Below are 19,732 nucleotides of genomic sequence, written 5' to 3' on the forward strand. Positions count from 1 at the left end.
GGAGGAGGTCTCTTTGGGGAAGCTTTTGCATTTTGTAATTAATTCCTACCTTTGGTTCACTCAGCACATCAACCATCACACCATACCCCGGGGGCTGTTCCCTTCCCAGGTTTTGGGACAGAACACAGAGGATATGGGAAGGTTTATGGGATGCAGGCTCTGATGTGGTGCTGTTCTCAGCTCTCTGAAGGTGACCCAGTCCTTGCAGACAGGAATTACTGCCAGGCTCTCATCAGTGGGGAAAATAAAGGCAGGGCTCTCTCCACATTTACATGATATCAAAATGAAATCCCCAGCACAGGCAATGTTCTCATTTCCTCCTCCCCAAAGAGCAGGAAAAGTGATGAAATCCACAAAGACTGAGAAGAGGCTGGTCCTTTGTTCTGACTTCTCTCACTTCAGCTCATTTTTCTGTGATATTTTATATTACAGCAGCAAATTAATGCTATTTACACAAATGCATGTATCAATAATAGTAAATAAGAGAAATACAATTTCCAGACAGGTCACATTTCAAGTGAGAATTTCTGTTCCAATATTGACAGATAAGAGGAGCTGAACAGATTAATACCCAATAGCAGCCAACAGGGGATTTCACAGGAGTGAAATTGCTCTTCTCTGCCTACAGGAATGTCCTCACCTTACCTGGCTCTTCCCTTGGAATTTGCCTCCCAAATCACTCCTTCCACCCCAGCCATGGGCAGGGACACTTCACTATCCCAGGGGGCTCCCAGCCCTGTCCAGCCTGGCCTTGGGCACTGCCAGAGATCCAGGGGCAGCCCCAGCTGCTCTGGCAATTCCATCCCAGCTCCTTCCCCACCCTCACAGCCAAGAATTCCCAATTCCCAATCTCCCATCCATCCCTGCCCTCTGGCACTGGGAGCCATTCCCTGTGTCCTGTCCCTCCATCCCCTGTCCCCAGTCCCTCTCCAGCTCTCCTGGAGCCCCTTCAGGCCCTGCCAGGGGCTCTGAGCTCTCCCTGGAGCCTCTCCAGGTTGAACAATCCCAATTCTCCCAGCCTGGCTCCAGAGCAGAGCACAGGAGTTTTATCCTTGTCCCACATGCAGAAGTTGTCTCTGCACAATTTTAGTTTACCTGTAACTTCTGCAGGTTGTTCAATTTTATAAAATGTGTACAAGGTTTGCAAGGAGCAGAGGAAAATTTCCACAGCATTTCCCTTTTCCAACAGAGATTCATAAGCTCAGGTTTCTATATTTTCCAGGAGCTGTCTGCAGGTGTTTGGAGAAGCAGCCATATCTGCATTTTACACCCTCTCAAGGAACACAGACCTGTTTAATACTTTGCATTTAATTAAAGGGAGCAGTAAAGGCCGCATCTGCAGAACCTGAACACAAGAATATGTGGGCTGAGTCTCCAAGAATGACCCAATTCTTCCCTAACATTATTAAATTTGAATTTTGTTTCTTATTAAACTCACAGCAACTCAGAAGACTTTGGGGGATTCTCTCAGACAACTCAGTGCTAAACAATGTGCAGTCTCCAGAAGAGCTTCAAAGGTGCCTCATGAAAAGAACATGAAATCAATCTCTAAGCTGCAATCTAAGCAAAAGGAGATGAACTTTTCTATTGTGGAAAAGTGAATTAATTAAACCCCTCTTTTATTATGATTTGGGACGATGACCAAAACGTTCAGCAGAATAAGCTCCAACAGGATGCTGCTGATAAAAGGCTCTTTATCCTGATCCTGCCTGAACTCAGCAGAAATCCAACCCCTAGAGGACAAAAGGAGACCATCAACAAGGTAAAGGACAAACTGCCTGAGGTAAATGAACCGTGTGGACCCAGGAATTTCCTGTCACACACAAGATTTTTGCTTTTATATTGATTTTAAATCAACATCATGTTTGGAAGATAAGAAAAAAGCTGAGTATGTTAAACACATCTCATTCCCTTCTCCATTCCATGGAAAAGCCAAGATCACAGAATCCCAGACTGGTTTGGGTTGGAAGTGATGCCTCAGGTTTCAGCTTTTCTATTTTTCCCATTCTGTGCTGCTTTAGTGTGTGGGTCTGGGCTCACATCAGGGCATGCTGAGCTCTGTGCACAGAGCAGGGACACAAAACAATTCCTGCTCCAGCTGGGCACCAAGGACAAATGATCCAAATCTCAGCCCCAGAGCACAAACCCCGTGGGCTGGAGAGAGAAAAACAAGCAGGGTGGGACTGCAGGGGCTAAAGCTGGAATGGGACAATGAACTGCAAGGTGCAAATGGAGCAGAACTGATCCCAGGGACAGAGCCCGTGCCCGGCCGTGCATTTTGGGGCCATTTTGGTTCATCTTGGGTGCAGCCCTGGCTGGGCTCTGGTGCTGCCCAAGGTGGATCCATGGAGGAGATGCTTTGAATAAATCCCTGCTTTATTCTGGAGCTCTGCCCAGCCTCTGCTCTGGGTCAGCCCTCACAAGGCATCAAAGGGGACCTAAGTGCTCACCCCATCCCACCCCTGCCATGGGCAGGGACACTTTCCACTGTCCCAGCTCCCTCCAAACCCTGTCCAACCTGGCCTTGGACACTTCCAGGGATCTCCTCCTGAAGGAAAGAATGGAATATTTGCTCAGGAAGCTCTGCTGCTTCCAGATGAAGCTAATTCAGGTTTCGCTGTTCTTGCAAGTCAACCAAAACCCACCTAGAATATTTTAGGAGAATAACTTATTTATTTTCTCACTAAACCAAAGGTGCAAAACATGTTTTGACAATTTTCCTCATGACAGCCAGCACACTCCATGTATTCCAGCAACAACAAAACATTTTGAAGTGCTGGTTTTCCACCACCAAAATAAATTCTGACCTATAATTGAATTTTATTTTCCTCCCCAACTTTGTTCTGGCAGAAATCAGAAGGGAAAGAAGTAAATCCCTCCCAAATAAGGAGTCGTTTATCACATTCTAACAACAACACTCCCACATTAACAACAGGATTAGAGATGGATCTTCAGCTCTGGAATTGCTTTCTCCTACCTACAGCCCCAGCATGTGGGCAACAAAAGCAACTTAAGTTGAGAGATGTTTTTTAATTACGCATCCACACTTAAATGAGAACTAATCTCTCCTTGGAAAAAGCAATTAAATCCAAACCAAGATTAAAATCTTTGGTTTAAAACATGCCAAAGTGAAAATCAGCTCCTGGGCTGCAGGGGCAGGACAGGGAATGTTCCTGGAAGGGGCTGGTTTGCTCCAAGAGCTCAGCTCACCCTTCCTACACCATTCCAAGAAAATGCATGGATATCCCATGATCACATCACATCCTTTTTTTCCATACTTTTCCTCCCATCTGGGCAGAACCAACAGGACCAAGCAGAATCTCTTTTCCAGGCTCTGATATTCAGCTTCATGCCCAGACTCACCCAGGATTTCCCATCCCAGTCCTGGAGATCCAGGAATCTGTCCCAAGGGGAAGTAAAATCAAACCAGCAAAGGCAAATCTGCTTTACGATGGATTCAAAATATAACATAAATATTAAGAAAAAAATTAAAAATCTGCAATCAGTGCACAGGCTACTGCAAAACCTCAATGAATTATAGGGATTGGAACTAAATTTTCTTTAAGGCCCCTCCCAGTTAATATCATAGAATTCAAATATTTCTGTATTTCTGAATGTTACAGTACTACTTAGATATACTAAAAATACAAAAAAATGGAAAAAGAAAAATACCAAAACCCCCAATTATTCTCAGGGCCCATCTTTCAATCTCAAAACATGAGATTTTTTTCTTACTTTTGTAATTTCCATGCACTTAAAACCATCCTAACTAAATTTTTTGGGGGCATAACATTTGAAACCCCAGCAGAAAATCAACCAACCCTGAATTATGGCAGAACCTACAACACTCATCCCACTCTTGACATTTGGCAAAAATGGGACTTTTAACTTCTCTTGATATGGCTGAAAAATACTCATCATCTGTTGAGGAGGTAAATTTAAGCATTATTTTTAAAATGCTTTTAAAATACCTCAGCAAAGCTACTTAATGCAAGACAAAATGTTTTTCAGAGCCAAGGAAACAGCTCTGATTAGGTTGTCCCTATAAGTAACTGTGAGGTATATGGACAATTTCTGCATAAAGAGAGCACAAACATTACCCAAAGTCATTAACTGCTAGCAGGAATTAATATGTTTACAATTCAAGCCAAGTGATAAATATGAATATATAAAAGGCTAATATTCATTGCATCCCTGTGAATTATTAAAACTCTTTTTTTCCTTAGTAAATGAAAAAATTAACATGTACAAGCATTCTGCTTTTTCCAGTTACTGGGTTTTTTTCTAGGCAGGAATCTTATCCTTGTAACTTTTGCTAACACCTAAAATTTAAGAAAAATACATTAAAAATAAAAGGCCAAACAAACAAAAAAAGACACTTTAAAGTTCAAATCTGTTCAAGTAAAATTTTATGAAAAACCCCACATCATGAACTGCCTGTTAAATGAGCTCCTATGGAATATCTAGGCCAGGCTAGATGAGCTTTGGAGCTACCTGGGATCATGGAAGGTGGCCCTGCCCATGGAAGGGATGGGACTTGATGCTCCTTAAGGTTCCTCCAACCCAAACCATGATGGGATTTCACAGTGAGAAGAGCAAGGGCTTTGTCCTTTCTTCCCCCCAAGATCTGGTGTCCCTTGTCCCAGCCACCACAGACACCTGTGACAGGATGTGTCAGCTTCCATGATGCCACACCTGTCCTTCTGTCACCACCTTCAGTCCCCAGGAGCTCTCCCACAAGACATCAAGTCCCTCATTGGATAATCAATTGCTGCAGATCTTATCTGTCACCTGGTAATTGATGTGAAATAACAGAATTATGCTTCCAAACAAAGCCTGTTAGCTCATCCTTCCAGCCCATCATACTGAGGGCAAGCTGAGCTCAGGTAAAGCCCTGGTGATGTTTCCTACCAGGCTTCAATAAAAGCTTTGATTTCCATCAAAGCTCACAGAGAACTAAAACAATTCCATAAATAAATGGAGTCTCCACAGCTTGAGAGGGACATTGTCAATGACAGGAGAAACAAGGAGGGCCACCAAAGTGACAGCCTGGAGAAGAGAAGGCTCCAAGGAGAACTCTTTGTGGCCTTCAATATTTAAACAGGGCTTGGAAGAAAGATGGAGAGAGACTTTTTTCTTCCCACTGGCAGAGGGCAGAGTTAAATGGGATTTTGGGAAGGAATTCCTCCCTGTGAGGGTGGCAGGCCCTGGCACAGGTGCCCAGAGCAGCTGGGGCTGCCCCTGGATCCCTGGCAGTGCCCAAGGCCAGGCTGGAGCACCCTGGGATAATGGAAGGGTCCCTGCCCATGGCAGAGGGTGGAAGGGGATGAGCCTTGATGTCCCCTCAACCTAAACCACTCTGACAAGGGATGGAGAAGGTCCCTCCTGAGAAGGAGTCCCACAGTCCCAGATTGTCCTCAGAAGGCACAGCCTGGATTGGATTCACATTTTCCTGAGGTTTCCAAACCCACAGCAGTGGGGATGAAAGGAGTGCACAGCTGCTGCTCACGAGTTTCACTCTGGTAGAACCAGGAGGCAGCAGCTGAAGCCAACAGGAGATGAATTTCAAACAAATAAGAGATGGGACTTTTAATCCTGGCATTTCTTCTTCCCTCCCAGGGAGCGACGGGAGTTGAGCCATGGGGACAGGCAGCAAAGGCAGCTCCACAAGGGAATGCACAAAGCCAGGAGAAGGAAAGCTTGGAGACAAGGAGCAGCCTTGTCATCCAACCTTGTCATCCAACCTCTCATCCAACCAACATTCCCATCCAGGCTTGGGCACAAGGCTGCTGGCAAGGGAAGATGTGGGTACACTCCATTTATTAGGGCACTACTTTGAATTCCTAAAAGTAAATTGAGGGAGTGCCACATTATTATCAAATTATAACTTTATTTCTGGGTTTTCAGAGATTTCATCCTTTTCCTCCCCAGCAGCCCTTCCAGTTGTTGGGCCTTTCTGTAATACTGATGGACACCCCTTGGATATAAAGCAGCTGCTAATTATGCTACTCAACCACTGCTAAGTATTAATATTTAAAGTCCTGAACTTGTTTAAAAATTGAAGAAAATCAAAATGTGGTGCTGCTTTGAATGGTTTTTAATTCAGTGTCCCCAAGCCATAAAGGACAGAGCCATTTTTCCTGCACTGTGTTTTGAAGAGCCACAGACCAAGGATTAAGAAGGACTTCATGTGGCCTCTGCTGTCAACTGTAAACTCATTTAATGTCATTATCAGGTTTCCCATATTTTTCAGAACACAACTTATTGAAATATCTTGGGCTTTTAGGATTTCCAGACTTTTCAAAATAACTTCTGTTCCTTTCTAAAGGTAAAACTCAATCACAGACATTTTAATATATAAAAGAATTAGGTCTTTGCACAGTCAATGAAGAATTTAGCATATTCTTGTTTGCACAAGGCAAGTTTCTAGGTCATTTTATTTAGGAAAAAAAATAAGTAAGGGAGGAGAAGCTCTTAATTGTGAGCATATGGCTAAATTTTAGGTGCCCATGATGCTGCAAACTGCCTCTTTATATCCCTTTTTTATTCACTGCCATCATATTTCCCTGCCATGTATCAAAGTTATTAAGAGCAATTTTATTTTGGCACCTGCTTGGGGATTTTAGAAACTACACTAAAGAGTTCATTTCTGAACATTATGGCCAAAATACTTAATTTTGGTTTAGAGCACCAATAGAAATGGTGAGGTTAATTCTATTTGCACTGTTCATTATTTCCCTCTTCCATAATTTTGTAGGATTTTCATTTTTTATTTGTTTAACACATTTAATTTAATTTAATTTGGTTTTTTTTGGTTAAGCATTTTTCTGTTATGCATTAGGAGCAGGCTGCTCCCTGGGCTTCTAACTTGAAGGCAACATGCAAAAGCACATAAAAGCCTGTATTTTTATGCTGTGTTCAAACTTTAAATAGTTCAATATTTCAAATGAGAAAACCTTCCTGAGGCTTTGGGAGTTTACATTACTTTATAACATCGAATGTTCTCCACTTTGACAGAAAAGTTGCATTAAATCCTCCATCTAATGAAATCAATGTTGTATAAATAATATATTATTCCCCCAAAGAGCAAATAGGAATCAGATGCAAGTATCCCCATTATTTGTTGGATTTGCCTTTTTTCTGCCCATAACTTGAGTTTGAAGATGGAATTCATGCTCATCCCACATTTCATTAGGTGCTTAAATCTGAAACCATTTGTCCAAAGGCAATCAAAAGTACAACCAGATTTGTTGCTTTTTATTTTTAAGCAAGGCAGGATTTTTTTCCCTTTGCCATAAAGCAGTCAGAGAGAAAACCCTGGAATTTTGGAAGGTCATAAAATAAATGAGATAAAGCAAAATATTAACGAAGTTGGCAGAATGTTCCTTTAAAAACATTCTCCTACATTTCCAGTTCCTCAAGACGTCTTAACAAGGATGTAATTTCCCATTTGCTCTCAGTGAGCAAATCAAACAGGGTGATTTATTATTCAGATGGGCACAAAGGATTTCTGAAATGCAAAAAGAAGGGCTCTAAAAGCACAAGTCATCAGTAATGACGACAGCCTGAACTGCCTTTCAAATATGAACAAAATGCAGCCATTTAGGGGCTCATACATCACGCTCTCCCAGACCCTCATTTATTTCCCAACTGTACAGGCTGCATGAAAATGGAACCAGAATTTGGCATCTACTGAGAACATCTTTATCAGGGAAGTGATTCCACACCATGGGAGAGCATCTCAGAATCCCCACCCTTGGAAGAACAACCAAGGCTTCCCAATCACCACTTCAGTTCCCTTCCCAGAAACATCCACGTGCTGAAAAGAAACTTTTCTGAACTATAAACACAGTGAAAATATGAGAAAACTCCCACTCCTATCCCAAGAAAATTCAGATTTTCTTGATAAACATCTCCAGCAACTTGGGCTCCTGATGAGACAGCATTCCACTGGAACCCAGAATCTCAGCTTTAGCTGGTGAGACCTGCTGTTGTATTTTTCTTCCAACGATCTGTACAATGGGAAATTGAGAGAGAGAACTAAATCCTGCTCATGCTTATCCCAACGAAGCACAGAAATAACCATCAGAGCTAATGAGGTTACTCAGCATTTTTCTTCTCCGAGCAGAAAACCCACAAAGAGCAGTTCCCTCAATCAGCTGTTTAATATTTCAGCTGTGCACAGGTATTATGGGTATTAGACACATATTCTTAAATCCACTTTATCTTCAAAACGTTCCTTTAAGTAAAGAGATGTGGAATTAGCACTTTATGTATAAAGAACTGACATCAGCATAGGCTCAAATGAATTTTCCAAGCTCATGGAAAAGACTTGTTATGGAGCAAGACACCCCAGCAAATCTCCCAAATTTCTGCCAACTATGACTCCAAGAGACCTTTTTCCTCTGCATCACAGCCAAGCAGAAAATATCCTCCCCCAAAGCAAGGAGCACCTCCCAGGATTGGACTGCAGGGAGACCTGTTTGAAATTCCAGCCAAGTTTGCCTTCACCTCAGCTGGAGCAGAGGAGCATATTTAACATCCCTCCATTTCTGTTCCAATGGCAGGCTGGAGGAAATAAATAAATTAATTACCAATTTAGCCCAGAAAGCCAGGCAGTTATCATCTAAAGGCATGGAAATAATCACCTAATTAATGGGAATGAAGGTTCAGCAATGTGAAAATACTTGGTTCTAGCAAAGACTGAGTGACAGCATTGGTCCCAAGTGACCACAGAAAGAAAAGGCACAACTTTGTCCAGAGCTCTGCTTCAAATCAAGTGAACTTCACCCTTCTTTCATCTCCAACACAGGTGGGAAGTTCTGCCATAAATTAGCCTGGTCCTATGGAATTCATATCCCTGGGAACCCAGCTCAGGCATGTAGTGTTGAGATTTAAATTATGCTTCCTAATATAATTTACCTAACATAAATCTGAAAATCCCTCTGGTGCTGGTTTATCATGCTCCTTCCCCACACTGGTGGCCACCAAACACCTGGCAGGTAACTTGAGCTCTGGCTGCCACATGCTTTTCCCTGAGCTGCATCCAAGCTTTCCTCCACAAGAACTTCACAGACTGTTCCAGAAAATTACATTTTAGCGTTCCACTGTCGGACCTGCGTGTTCTAGAGGAGCATAATCCTCCAAAGCAGCTGCTCAGCAAAAAAATCCCCCCAGGCACAGCATTTCCTGGGGCAGTCCTTGAGCCAAAACCTGAGTGTGGGGAGGACAGGCCAGGCTGACCCTCCCACAGTCACCCAGATGTGTCCTCAGAAACTGAATACAAGAAAAAAAGTCAGGTAAAACCTGAAGTCTGTAACACCAGGCTGTGTGTGTGTGCTGAATAATTCTGAATACACACACAGGTGCCTCCCTGAATTTATGATGCAATTAGCAGTGAGGGAGAAGGGCCCCTCACTGCACTCCTCCATAGAGAATGCCACTAAAAATCCATCCCACTGCTCTCCAAGCCCTGCTTTTCCCACTGCCCCCAGAATCCCAAGGCAGGACTTGCACCTGCACGTGTCACTGCAGCCCCAAGCAGGGCTCACTCCTCCCTGAGTGGAGAAAAAGCCAATCTGGGAAGGTAGGACACTCCATGAGAGGAAAATACATTTATAACTGAAAACAACTACAATTAGTTGTCTTTTTTCTCTTTGCACCCTCTCAGGTTGAAGCCCAACCCATCTCCCCTCTCAAGCATCTCTTCAAGACTACATTTCATTATGCAACAGTCATGCTCAGCATTTTTAAAGGCTAAAATATTGACAAATGGGGTGATGAAGCATTTCCAATTTCCCAGTGTATTTACTTCTATGTGCTGTTACAGTAACATGAAGCATGATAATCACAAAACACTTCATTTTTCACAAACCCTGATTTAAAAAATCTCTGTATACACCAATGGTGTCAGCAGTTACACATGAATCTGGTCCACATCAGAAAGTACTTTTTAATTCCCTAAAAACCTCCACAAGATGCTGTACAGTTTATAAGTGGGGCATATGCATAATGCTGTGCAAGACTAATCAGCCTTGAGACAACAGCTTCTAAATATCATTATGGAGAAGACAAGAATGATGTTTAACTGCTGCTTCTGTCAGACAGATTCTCCTTTCAAGTCACTCAGGATATCAAGTTATAGTATTTCCTTCCAGTAATCATGGGCTGGATAAACTCACATTTTCAGCTTGTGAAAAAGCAGCAGCATCTCCTGCCACTGATCTGTTGGCTCTGAGGAAGTAGCCTGTGTTATTTCAGACGTGCTCACCCTACCATGTAATTTTACCCACGTCTGTATCCAGGCTGCAGCCAAAAACCACATTTATTTTTATAGAGAGAAATCCACAGAGGACCTGGAATACAGCAAGTCAGCGCTGCTGGAAAGAAAAACAGAAAGAAAAAAAAAAATAACAGCGGGGTGGCTGCTGTTGCATCAATAAGCAGCTCGATATTGAAGTTCTTTGGGAAAAAAAAAAAAAAAATCTGATAAAATACCATGAGAGATGCTGAGTGTGGTCCAAGCCGTGTCACAGTTCCTAGCCCGGGGCAGAGCAGCGGGTGGTGTGGAGGGCACAGCCTGGCACCCTCGTTCAGGGATCAGGAGCAGGGATAAGGAGCAGAGGGAAGAGGGCAGCGGGAGCACCTGCACAGGTACAGACAGGCAGAGCAGCGGAGCTGCCCTCTGCTGACTGCCTGCTCTGCTCTGCTCTGCTCTGCTGAACGCGGCTCTGATCCGCTCCTGCACAGCCTCACCGCGACTGCACCGCCCGGGCTCTCGGTGCCTGCCTCCCCACGGATGGAGTCACACCGGGTGCCAGCCGGAGCCAGGCGGGTCCCCTGTCCCAGCCCCAGCCCGGGCTGCTGGCACCGCGGAGCCCCGGCCGCTGCGGCAGCACCGAGCGGCAGCGCCGCGCTGCAAGGGCTGCCCCAGCTGAATAACTCCAAACACACCGGGACTGGAGCCAGGGCTGCTCCTGCACCGTGCCCGTGCATGGCCGGACTCACCCAGCGCCCAGCTCGGCTCGCCCTGCCTGCTGTACTGTGGGGTCGTGCTGCAGCACTTGGGCTGCTCCAGCCCCTCTCATCTGCCAGTTCAAATCAGGGGTCGCTTCAGTAACCCCCAAAATCAATAATGCTCATGGTGAAGGCAGTGCTGTGACAGAGAACTCCGTGGCCCACACCTGCTGGCACCTGGGCTAGGGGACTTTCCTGCTGGAAAGTATTTATTGAACAGTAAAACTCCTGGGAACCTCGAAATGAAGCACAGACCCAACACTTCCCAACTCGGACCAATTCTCGTGCCTCTCATGGCATTTTCTGTCTAGCACTCAGGTAAAATACACACGACCTATTTAACGCCGAAGTTTTTGCTTTTTTAAAGTGAAAAACATCATTGCTAAACCCTCTGTAAAATGAGAGAAAAGGAGGAAAGATGTGATTCAAGTTTTACGCAGATGATCACGTTTATCAATCTCCTCTGCCAAACTGCTTCACTCTGAACTCGCGTCCATTTTATACAAGGCTTAAAAGCAAATGGGAGCAGCTACTCCTTTAGCACCTTAAACACTTTCCCTCCCAATAAAAGGCAGCCGTGTAGCTTTAACCCAGCGCTTCGCTGAAATTCCCAATGGATCGGCATCACCCACTCTGCGGCTGCTCCATCGCTCCCGTAGCGCGACTGGAAACCTGGGCTGCTCGGGGACGGTGTGCACGGCTCTGTTATTACTGAACCCCCGCGCAGGGGAACCAGAGCAATAAAGAAAGAATAAAGCAAGCTTCTCAGCCAGCCTGCGAGCGGCAGCTCCGCGCTTCTCCCCTCCTTGTGCGCGGCCGCCGAGCATCGCCGCTCCATCGCTCCATCCCACCTCCCCCGCCCGCCCCCGCCGCCAGCCCGGCCCCCGGCTCCTCCTCCCCGCTCCCGCCCGGCTGGGGGACGCCCGCCGGTCCCGCTCAACAAGTTCCCCTCGGCGGGGACCCGGCCGAGGGGACCCCCCGACAGCGAGCCCCCGCCGCAGCCCATGAGGGCAGCGGGGGAGCGCGGCGGCGGCGGCGGCGGCTGCGGCTCCTCCGGCGGCTCGGCGGCTCCGCGGCAGATGCGCCCCGGCGCCCAGGCTCTGACGCCCAGCTCGCCCCGGCGGCTGGAGGGAGATGCTCGCCCAGACCGCCGCTTCTGCGTGAGGAAGCACAAGGTAAGGCGCTCGCCCCGAGCCCCCGAAATCGCTCGTCCGCCGGTTCTGCCGGCGGAAAACTTCGTAGGGATGAGGAGAAAAGCTGGCGCTGAGCGCCAGCGTTATGCAATAGCGTATCTGCCTGCCTGCGAACAGCTCCTGCATCCAATAACTTTCGTGACAGATAAGGAGAGAATATCCCGATACGCGACTTTCTTCTAGAAAAATACCAGCGTTTCTTTGCCTGCTCCCCTTCCAGCGGTGCCTGGGAGGGGAGAGGGGTAGCTGGAGGATTTTTGGAGGATGCACGAAGTGCTTTGGCTCTTCACATGGCTGATGGCGAGGAACTACCGCTGCTTATTAACTTCAGCCGTCCTAATGAAGTGTCCGTACAGCGGCGATGGAGGAACACGGGCTGTGTTCATCGCTGAACTTGCGCTACGGCACTTCATTAAAAGCCAAACCAACCCAAAAATCCTCCTCGGGGACTGAAGCTGCTGCTATTCAGTGAAGTGTGCAGGGCTCTCCCGATTTAACACACCCGAGTCCCCATCACCATCACCGACCACACAGAAATCGGGGATGCCGTGGAAACGCTGCAGGAAAACGGGACAAAAGGTAGCAGGGAAGCATCCCCAAAGTCACAGTCCTTGCATCGTGCAAGGCATCCCGAGCTCTGCAATCGCATCGTGCCTCCCTCGCCGGTAAAAGCCCTGTGGCCGTGACCTGGGCGCCTGTTAATGCCATGTTTACGGGGAGTTACGGCAGCGAGGGATGCAGGACTGCAGTTCCATGGGATCTGCCCGGGGAGGCGGGGGGGCCGCCGGCCCCGGCAAAACAGGGACAGCTTGCACTGCTGGGAGCGGGGAATTTATTCCCTGCTTATGTCACCGTCTCCCGAGGGCTCCGTCCCAAGGGAGCTGTGCCCCCCTCGCAGCCGCGAGTCGGAATAGGGAATGGAGCGCTCGGCTTTGACCTTGTGTGTCTAAGCCGCTTAAAATCCTGCACGGAGGAGAATTTAACTCATTAGGCTCTAAGACCGGCAAGTCTGGGAAGACCTGTTTTTCCCAGCCTTGGAGAATCATTTCTTTTTTTCCCCCAGCTGAATGCTGGCAAGTGCTAAGGAAAGGCAAACCAGTAACAGGTCATGTCTGATATAAACTGGGCATTTATTCCCTCCTCTTAAGTGCCGGATCGTGCTCGGATTTACCGGGCTGCCAGGAATGCTGCATGTATCAAGGTGAAAATCTGGCTTCTGGATGGAAAAACTCCTAGCTAAAAATAATTAAATAAATAAATAAAAATAATCACATGATATGCAACTATGTCCTAGCCATGGACTGCGATTAATTTAATGTCAAATTCCAAGGCAACAGACCAATAGTAAAAATGGGAAATCAGGGAGAGGAATGGATCTCCTCACTCTTGGTGTGATGCCTCTTGGTGTTCCACCAGCCTGCTCATGCCTGCCTGTCTGGACTACAACGATCTGTTCCTTCTGAGTACAAATAACAGTTCTAAGTTAAAAGCTGGGTCCTTCTCCTGGCATTAAAAATTCATATTTAGATGAGAATATCTCAGGGCTCAGGTATTACTAATTTATCACCTGGAGGGTGATATTCTGCTATACGGTGGTGGCATAGGGTCCCTGATTCCAGGAGAAAACCATACTGTAGATTGCTAATCCAGAGACTGTTCTAATTCCAACAGTTCAAAAATAAAATTCCTGCCCCAGAGTTTAAGGTGCTGTTGCATTGAAAGCATCCTCCCTTCACATGATGGGGAAAGCTGATACTAAATCAGCTTTTTTTAGGGCTTTTTTGTAAGGATGTCACAATGCCCTTGATGAAAAATGTTTGTTCTTTAGGACTCCGTCATTATTAACGATGTGTGTTTTAACTAGATGCTCGAGATAATTCTAATCCTGGATGGAATCAGAGCTTTTCCCTGGGACTGACACATAAAAAACCAGCTGGGCAGGAGCACCACCAGAGAAAGTGTTCAGTTCCTTACCAAGAGGGCCAGCACTTAGCATTCAATGCACCCTTGTATTAACTGAGCTCACAAACGAGGAGCTCGTGAGATACTCACGGCCTGTTCCCCCAGTTAACCACTGCACTGACAGAGCATTTCTGCACGAGGGGCACACACTGCATGTTCCATATTCTAACCTAGCTATAATTAACTCAGCAAGAAGAGTGGTAAGTTCAGTGCAGAGGAGCACAGGGAAGGAGAACGTGGTGAAGCAGCCCAGGGCTGCCCAAGTGCCGAGTCACGGAGCGTGCGTCACCTCCCAGAGCAGCACCAGACACCACTGGACACTGCCTGGAACCCAAAATCCCAAACCCAGCCAGGGATTGTGCAGAAGGCAAGGAAATACCAACACTAATGTTTGCTTCTGCAGGATTTAAAAGCCAACTTAGCCATGCCATTCCTTTGCTGTGACTAATGGGGAAACCAGTCAGGGAAACCTATGAGCTTGCCAAAATCCCTGCTAAAATCTAAGGATACCTCCACAGAGCTCTTGAGCTGTGATGTCTCAAGGCCATTCCTTATCCAACCACAGGACAGGGAGAACTGGGGATGTATAGTCCCATAATTCATGCCTACTTGAAGAAATGACAGCAAATCTAGGAATATCTGAGCCCATAAAAAATTCACGTGATTATCTGAACTAGCTATTAATAAAAAGCTCTTATATTCTACTTTATGACAAGCACAGTTTAAAGAACTGCTGAAAATTTGTCTGAGATATTAAAAAACATGTAAGCAACAAATCTATTTTATAGCCCTGTACTCCCTTGTATTTTTACTTATCAGTTTGCAAATTAAATAGGCTTTCTGAAAATGAAATCATGAGCATATTTTAAGAAAAAAAAAGAATGTCAGAGTGGTAAATTCAGTAGGAACTCCACATTCAGTCTTCTGAAAGCTGGTGCTTGCTTAGAAAATCCTGAATAACCTCTGAACACACACAGGTATGACTCCCTGGGTATTGACACTTGATTTTAAATTGTTATTGACCACACAGAAATGTGCTCAGAGCATTCTCTTATTGTAGTGGCACATGCCCATCTCAAGGCTGTTTACTCCAATTTTACTAGGTTCAGGCAGAAAAGTGATCCCTTAATACTCCTGAAACAGTTCACTCTGTTCATGCTTTTGCTCCGTGTCAGGGTGATCAGTGCCTGAAAACTGCTTCCCATTAAGACATCCCAGCACAAGTCTCCCAGACAAAGGGAACTGCATGTAAAAATTACAATTCAGGGATCAAACAGCAACATTTGGTGTCCTCTTTGCGTTTTTCTCCCCCTTTAGTGGCACAAGACACCAAGCCTGATGTTACTCCAGTTTTTCCAGCGAAATCCACTGGATTTGATACATAGCAGCATAGAGGAGTCAGGGCAATTTTCAAAGTCTGAATTAAACAGAGATGGATTAAAAAGAGTGAACACCTTCAAGTCTATGTTTAGGTGCAGATCCAAACTTCTAAATCATAACAACAGATTTCTGTCCTGACAGGGAAATGCTGAGCTCTACCGTGTCCCTCTCCCCAGAGCTGCTGATTTCTGGTCTCAGACTCAGCCCATATCAAAAATAGTTGTTAAACATCTCAGAAACCCCAGCTTTAACTCATGTTTGTCACATCCATGGGCAGGAGAAGCAGGTTGCTGCTGTTATTTTTGCCTGCCCATGATTGCTGGAGCAAGCCTATAAATAAAGCCCACGTAGTTACTGAATTAAACCCATTTAAAAACAAAAGCAGAGGAAGCTCCTTCCATCTGGTCTGAGCGAGCAGGAATTGTCACAAGCTCACCAAAAACAAAAAATAGTTACTTGTTTTGTGCTCTTGCCTACCTTTCCTGCTTGTTTTACAGCTGCCCTTCTCTCCTCTTTCATTTTTTTCTCCCAATTCTCGTGTCAAGGCTGTGATTGCATTGCTTGGAACAATTTTGGTGAGGCCAAAGCTTATAAAGCCCAACCATGGTGTAAATGACTTTTTAAAAGCTGGAACAGGAGCTCTCTGATGCCCAAGAGAAACCCATTTAAGCAGGTGTGTGACTTCAGGACTGTATTTTAAAAGTTCATAACACAAGTAGTTTTGGTTTGGTTGGTTACTTCCTGGGAGAAGGAAGAAGAGGGAATTCAGTAAAATCCTTAATCTATAAATAAGCACAAAATCTACAACAAGCCCAAAGTCTCCTTCCAACCATTAGTAATTGGTTGTTCATATCTATTTTGTTATGATATTCATTATTCTCTCCTGCAAATAGAGAGGAGAAATGAATGAGGAGATATCCAGTACACAAATTTAACTTGTGGATCAGTTGCATACATTGCTGTGTATCAAGGCCATCGGCAAATAAAACACAGCCATATCTCTACAGAGCTGACAAAGAGACAGATAAAACATCCCACTGCTGGAGAGAGAGTAATTCAGCAGAAATTATGCTTGAACTGCCTGCTCACAGTGATAACACTGATCCCTTCTGGAGACTGAGCCTAAACTGCTGAATTCCAGAGGAATCCGTGTGGTTTTGTGGAGCAGGTTGGTGAGAAGAACAAGGTACATTCCTGCATTCACATTCCTCCAAGCCACAAGAAAAGTGATTCAAATTATCTGTCTGGTGGCCAGTTGTGGTGCCTTCCCCAGCCAAAAAATATCCTTGAGAGGGTCTTTAATTATTACTTTAATAAACTTCTTAATCATCCCTATCACAAACAATCCATCCTAAAAGCCAGAATCACGGAGTGGTTTGGGTTGGAAGGGCACCAGGTTTATTTAAAAATCCTCTTCCACATTATCCCAGTTCCACAACACCTGGGAGCAACATACTCAGCAACTCCACACTGTATTTGCTTCCTTCTTCATTTCCCACGTAGTTCTTCCCACCAAAACTGTGTGGCACCAAAGCTGTGTTCCCTGGAATGAGCAATTTCCATCAGCCCTCTCCCAGAGTCCTCCTGTTTGATGAGAACCTGGGATTGGGGGAGTTTAAGACGACTTCCCCTCACACAAGACGTTGGCTCTTCCTTCCCAGGATTTCAAAAGCATCTTAGATCCAGCTTTGAGGAAGTTTTGCAGCTTTAGGGTCTGTAATTCTCCTCGGCAACTGAAGCTTTTTGTTCTACTAGAACTCTTTTTGGGTAACTAATGGGAATTTTTGTGCAGTGCTCTAGCAGGAGTCAGACTGATCTGTGCAATTTCCCCAACACCAGCACACTCAGATCCACCTGTACATGGATATTTCAGAATTCCAGCAGAACCAGAGCCTGCCTGAAACCAGAAACTTCAGGAATGTGCTCCTCAAGGTGACAAATGACACAGCTCTTACTTGGTGGTGACTGCTGCCAGCAGTGGAGTGCAGAAACCCATCTAGACAGATTCTATTCCCTAATTAATATCCTGCTAATGATGTCAGGTTTTAGACCTAAATTACCCAGCTGAGCTGTTCAACAACACTTCACACCCTCCCAAGCCTGTCTGCCTGGAACCCTGATCCAAGCAGAAGAGCTGACAAGGCTCTGATGCCTTAAAAGCACCGACCCCAGGACTGTCACTGTCACCTCCATCTGTAGGAGCCCCTGCATTCCCAAGGGAATGCTCTGACCTCAGAGCAAAATGAAGGATGCAGGATGGAAGCCTGGAGCTGGGACCTGCTTAGCTGCTTTATCCTCTTCACCCAACACTTGAAAATCTCTGATGAACAAAACCAGCTGCAGTTCCTGGAGGTGCTCACAGTCTGATCATCCCTGGCAGTGCCCAAGGCCAGGCTGGACAGGGCTGGGAGCAGCCTGGGACAGTGGAAGGTGTCCCTGCCATGGCAGGGGTGGAATGGGATGGTCTTTAAGGGCTTTTCCAACCCAAACCATTCCATGATTCTGTGTTCTCAGCATTCAGCTCCCTCTGTGCAGAGGTCTGACAGTTTTACAACCCTGTTGGTCAAAGCTAAAGAGCAGCACTGCTTTTTCCCTGTCATTTGCCTGCTTTTTTTTTTCCCCTTAAACACCCACAAAACCTATTGATGTCAACTAAGAACAATTAAACTTAGTATTCAACAGTAATGCCAATAAGGAACTGCCTTAAACCCTTGTTTTTAACAACCTGCCCTTTCAATTATTTACCAGAAAGTCCCATAAAAATGAAAAACCTTCCAGTGCAAGTCCTGTGGCTTTTGCACTCCTGCAAGCCAGAAGATTGTGAGCAGAACTATTAGGGATTCTCCTAGCAACCCCTCCTCAGCAGCATCCTGCTCTTCTTCCTCCCCCTGGAGCAGGGACAAAGCCTTGCCCAGATTTTCATGAAAAAACAAAATAATGCTAAAGAAACCTTCCCTGCTCTCGTCCTGAGAGCCAGAGCTGCAGAGCACAGGGAGAGAAATCAGCATCACTCTCGTCACAGAGGCATTATTTTTTTCCAATCCACTAAATCCCAGCAAATGTTTGAGATCAGAACACTCTGAATTCACATGGACTACCTTGTTATACTGTGTTTGTTCCACTGGGAAGTTAATAGTTATTAACTCACCCCATAAGTCCACACTGCTTTTAGTGCAAGTGCAAATCTCCTGTTAATGGTGCTATTCCTTGCAAAATTCTGTTATGGGGAAAAGAACCCTTATTTTCCAGAATTTTATCACATTGAATGGATTCCTTTTAATTTTATGCACGGAACAATATAGGAAGCAACAAAACCTAAGTATTATTAAAATTTGTGTTGCAAAAGCATAGTAGAGATGTCAGAATTAAAGAAAATTGCCTCTACCAGCTTCATTCAGGGAAACTGGCTTGGTTTGTAAGGAAAATTTTAAGTAGTTTATCCTCCAATAGATTCCTGTTTTATCTAAAAGTCTCCAGGCTTATTAAATCGTACATTTTATTTGTTGCCACTTAGTTCTGAAGCTGAAGCTCACAAGAGCATTTAAAGGCATTTATTGGGTATCTCAGCCATAAGCTATGACTTTATACATCATTCTCACAGAGCCTGCCAATGGATGGGAGGGGGAAAAGACAAATCCAATGCCACAGGATCCGGATAATTCCAAAGGAAGACTTCCAAGGCACTTGGAAAAATGCAGCAGTAAGGATGACTTGGGTATTGAGCAATAAATAAGGAAGTTCAAGAGAGACAAAAATCAAGTTCAGCGCCGCAGGGTTTCAAAACAGAGTTAAAAAAAAAAATCCTGGTTTGACATTTAGCAGCACTGCTAAGTCTGTTATTCTACATGAACGATTCTGTGATGGAATAAAGACAGGCTGGGCTACCCCAGCAGTTTTCCTAACAATCCTCTCATCAGTATTTTTTATCCCCTAAAAACTGGGAATACCTACAATCCTCAGATTTATCTGGAAGTCAGAATTTCTCCTCAGTCCTTTTGTATTAAAACCCTCCAAAATTTCCTAACACAGGCAAAGTTTCTGCAAATAACTTCTGTAATTAAAAACTGCCTAAGATAATTCATATTTCCTAATGTTTATATCATGACAGTCTTCATTACTGGACATTACTTTTAGAACGATACTAAATAATTTTCAAGTTTCTAGCATAACACTGTCAGATA

General features: G+C 45.0%; 2 protein-coding genes across 3 annotated transcripts in view; one reads left to right on the plus strand and one right to left on the minus strand.

The window, feature by feature from the left end:
• The window catches only part of DOCK1 (dedicator of cytokinesis 1), a 277,666-nt gene that overhangs the window by 130,467 nt on the left and 127,467 nt on the right, over positions 1–19,732 (minus strand). The window lies entirely within an intron of this gene.
• The window catches only part of INSYN2A (inhibitory synaptic factor 2A), a 41,502-nt gene continuing 33,381 nt past the window's right edge, over positions 11,612–19,732 (plus strand). The window contains exon 1 of the mRNA XM_054637086.2: positions 11,612–12,191. The gene's annotated coding sequence lies outside the window, so the exon portion shown is untranslated. The remainder of the gene's footprint in view (positions 12,192–19,732) is intronic.

This window comes from Agelaius phoeniceus, chromosome 9, assembly GCF_051311805.1.
Source record: "Agelaius phoeniceus isolate bAgePho1 chromosome 9, bAgePho1.hap1, whole genome shotgun sequence".
NCBI lineage: Eukaryota > Metazoa > Chordata > Aves > Passeriformes > Icteridae > Agelaius > Agelaius phoeniceus.